The sequence below is a fragment of the Polypterus senegalus genome, unplaced genomic scaffold, assembly GCF_016835505.1.
Source record: "Polypterus senegalus isolate Bchr_013 unplaced genomic scaffold, ASM1683550v1 scaffold_512, whole genome shotgun sequence".
NCBI lineage: Eukaryota > Metazoa > Chordata > Cladistia > Polypteriformes > Polypteridae > Polypterus > Polypterus senegalus.
In genome coordinates this window covers 5,106-9,624 of record NW_024385548.1, presented here as the reverse complement: position 1 = coordinate 9,624, position 4,519 = coordinate 5,106, and the positions used below count along the sequence as shown (strand labels likewise).

The 4,519-nt window shown below is 34.8% G+C and overlaps 1 long non-coding RNA gene across 1 annotated transcript; it reads right to left on the bottom strand.

The window, feature by feature from the left end:
• Window positions 1–952: 952 nt before the first annotated feature.
• On the bottom strand, window positions 953–4,040 carry LOC120522319. Its single transcript, XR_005632355.1, has 2 exons — window positions 3,878–4,040; window positions 953–3,512 (listed from the first exon to the last, which is right to left on the bottom strand). It is a non-coding gene; the product is annotated as an uncharacterized LOC120522319 (long non-coding RNA).
• Between the last annotated feature and the right edge of the window lie 479 nt (window positions 4,041–4,519).

The window sequence follows — 4,519 nt, the reverse complement described above, 5'->3', positions numbered from 1 at the left end:
AGGGTCATTGTCCTGTTGGAAGGTGAATGTACTCAATGCTATTGGGTATTGATCCGTGTCTTGAAATTACGCACATATTGCAGAACAGGGTATCCATACCATTTTAAGGAGGAAAAAAGCAAACCATTGTTGTGAGATTCAGCCATTTAAAATGGAGAATGGTTGTAAGTCAAATGTCTTCACCAACTTCACTGTTCATCCAACTCCATGGTACCTTTGCTCTCTCTGCTCTATAGACCTCTAGACAACGATAAAAAAAAGTAATACTTATGATCGCATATATTCTTTCTCTATATGGAAGACACTACCTGCCCCGGCTGGATTGATGAATGTGTGCTTCATTAAGAGAGAATGTTGAGCTCGCATAGAAGGCAATGAAGTGACAAGAACTGATCAGACATTATGGGCACACACCCAGTGCTTGAACAGAAGAATGCCAGTATGCCTTATCAGTGCATACAGCCCCACTTCAAACCATGCATGTACCCGTTCATCTTCCTAACCTCCTTACCCATGGCAGGGTCGCAGTCCCGCGGGAGACTATCCTAGCATGCAGGCAGGAATGACACCCAGGCAGGGTATCAGTCCATTACTGTAGCCGACACTCTAACACAGTTCACCAAAGTTTAATCAGACTGAAGTTTAGGAAGTTCAATACAGATCTTTTAACATAGACTGACATCACTGCCCCACAGCACCAGGTTATACATGGAGTCTTGCATGGATTTACATACTGACTGGCATCAGGGTCAGTGAACTTACACATACAAAACCATTGTGCTCAGTTCTTTTATTACCATATCAGTAAGAGAGATTCATTATGCATAAAAAAAAAAAATTGAAAATGGGTTTGTGGCACTTCAATCTGCTCTATCATAGACTTTGCCTTTATCTGAGTATTTTTTTCTCGATTGTGCATGTGCAAGGCATGACACAGCAAAAATAGCTTGGATCTTTAAAACATCTAAGGCTTTTATTAAATATACAATAAATACCATGTAATCAGTTCAGGTGTGTTATGTGTACAAAGTACTAAAAACTCCTATGTGCTCTTTTCACTACACTCTTATGCAGTGTGCATCTGGCTTCGTTGCTGATGTTAACTAACAACAAGAATTTTAATGGGTGGTTCGGCGTTGGGTTGTCATAACTCCATGGTCACTGCAAACACAAAAATCGGAAAAGGAGAAAATAGGACAAGGATCTATCATAGTATAATTATTTCAAGTTTCCCTCTGTTATTACAAGAGTGCCTCATAAACACAGAAGACATATTTTCATAAATTAAAACCTTTGCTGCTTCAAAGTGGACGTATTTGGTAAGTTTTAAGGCTTTTTCTATCACATATGAATGCTGAACTCTATTGCAATCAGCAAGAAAAAAGTATTTTTAAAATGTTAAAAAAGGCACTTTAGAAAACAACTTTATGTGGCAAATTAATATATTATTGTGAAAAAATAACTTCAACTTGAAAAACTCAGCTTATTTTTTTAATCCCAGTCAGGATTTTATTATGTCAAAATTTTCATTGAATCTTCAACATATCTAATGTTTCATTTTAGGATTCAGCACTGGGAGCACACAACATGCACAGACGTTGCTTATGTTTCATTTTTCATGACGAATAGGTCCAGCTGACCTATAACTGATATGTGTATTGCCTGCTATCTCACATATTATCATTATTCGATTCTTAATTATAATTCGCTCTATGGTAGGAGTATTTTCTTTTGTAATCATTGTTAAATGCTAGCCATACCATAGGTTATTTTCAAAAGATATGCCATCATGGTGGAATTAAGCAACGCATCTCTAGACTGTGGCATATGACAAGACTGGTCTTGGTTGAGGTTCACTAGATGACAATGAATCTCCGAAAGGAATACTGTGCTGTAATGTTAGAAATTCAGTGATAGCACACTGCTTGATTTTGTGGTTTCAATATAAATGTTAACTTAGTTCTGAAACAAGAAACATACATTTTAAACCTGAGAATATAGCTTTTTTGAGATACAGTAAAAGAAAATGTCAATAAGTGTTTGTTCAATGGTGGATCGATAAGAGACTGTAAATCTTTAATGAAAGGTGTATAATGTGAGTTACCACAAAAATGCAGACACTGGACAAGAGCCGAGAGAGATATATAGAAACAAAGTGTACTTTCACCCATACACAGAAGTAGTATTTCTATACAGAAAACCACTGTTTGTTTTCTTTTAACATTAAACTTTCCATTGTTAAATGGGACATGTAGAGATGTTATTATTTTTACAAGCAGTATAACATAAAACCTTTAAGCCATTCTGTGGTTTATTAATATTTTCTGTTACATAGATATCTTTTTAAGATATATGAATGGCATTCCACTAAATTTTTAACAATCATTATTCTTTACATTGAAAGTGCAAATGCAACTGTAAGAAAAAAAAAATTATGACTAATAGCAACAAAACCTTATAAATGAACAACCTTTGTTCATCATAAGAAATACAGTAAAATAAAATTACAACACACCCATTACATTCCTATTTACTTTTTATGAAAATAAAGTTAAAAAAATAACACATCTGCCACATAATTATGCCAAAATATGGATTATTGCAAGTGAACATCAGTATTTTCTTTCCCTCAAAATTACAATAAGAACATCTGCATGTTTTCCTCATCTGCTCCTGGTAGGATATACTGTACACTGCATTTTTGAAGTACAAAATGAAAAAAATATATTTGGAGCTTTGCAACTAAATTTAAAATTTAAAGTGCAATATGTTCAGCTGTTTTTGAGAAAAAAGAGTTTCTTCAGCAATATCCAATTGAAACACTACCTAATACTGAATGTGCAAATAAATCAGTGTATGCCAGCTACTGCACAGGACCTGTTATGCATTTGTATTGAGTAGTACAATTTATCAAATACAGCGCAAGAAATAAAACATACTAATGGCTTTTGATTACAAATTTATCAGTATAAACATTATATCAAAACAGTATACATTTTGGCAGGGAGAAAAAAATAAGATCATATCCTATTTTCATCCATTGATTTTAAATTGACATAGTTTTTTAATTTTTGTGTATGTGTATCAATTGCTGTTTCAAAAATATTTATTTGCTCTAGAATGGGCGTTTACAATCATGCAACAAAAAATGTTCTTAACCTATCAGAGAAAAAAATATGTACTATATAAACAGATTTGATTATGCTTGAATTATCATCATTTTCATTATTAAAGAGCGAACATGCTGAGGCAGTACTTTAAATGTATCATAATCAGCTGTACTAAGAAGTAATCTGTTTTGACATTGCTTTCCCCCCTCACATAAACACAATATCATATTGCTTTTGTAAAAGTCACTTGTCCCAGGCTAAAGCCCATTAACTATAATAATTCTTCATAAAAAAGCAGATAGGCCTGAGAATTGAGTACTCTTGATTCAGGAACAGCTTGTACATGTGTGTCACTGACATAGACCCATTGACCTGGTAATCCTCCAGTTGCTTCTTTTAGACCTAAATTAAGAAAAAGAAATAACTTAATAAACTTCAGAAATTTAACCTGATGTCAGTGAAAATTTTCTGTGTTACAAAGTAAAAAAAAATAACGGGTGTATAAATTAATGCAGTGACTTATTAGCACAGGACTTTAAATCCTACGGCTCTCGGTTCAATCCCTGTGTCCTCACTATGTGATGCTCAGCAAGACACTTACCCTGCCAGTGCTCTACTTGTAAAAATACATATGTAAACCACTATAATGATTACCGATCTTAAAGCTAAATATATACTAATGTTTTTAACAGGTTATCACTTTGCTAAAAAAAGACAATTTGGAACTTTTAAAATGTGATGAGTGTTTATTTAATATTCCTACTTACCCATAACATGCTTTCTGTAATCCTGTTTTTTTGGTGGTGCCCTGATTTTTACATATGCTGTGTAATGGCCACCACGCATTGAGCCACTGTGTTCTACTATCCCATAAAGACTATACAAAACTTTCTCACCAGCAACAATATTCTAAGGAAGAGAAAAGAAAAAACAGTATTATAGAGGTCTGTAGAATGATGACTACAGAATAATGAAAAAAAACACAAACTATTAACCTAATCAGTATAAAGGCTAGTGGGCGCCAATAAGCCCCAAACATGAACACACTAAAACACTCCCGGCATTAAATAAAGGGTGTTTTATTTCACAAATACCTTGTAAACAGAAGTATAAAATAAGTTGTTTCTTCCCCTGTCTCTATCACACTTCTTTCATCTAGTCGAGTGTTGCCTTCCCTCCTCCCAGCTCCGATCTACCTGTGCAGTCCTTTTTATTAAGGACCTGGGAGTACTTCCGGTGCTAGGGCTCTGGCCCATTTGAGCACTTCTGGGTAATACAGTAGTTCTACATAATAGGGAGTATATCTTCCTGCAGCACCCTCTTGCGGCATTCCCAGACACCAGCAGGGCTGTGCTACAGAACTACAATCTTCAGCATTCCCTGCTGGTGTTCAAACTGGCATGTCTATC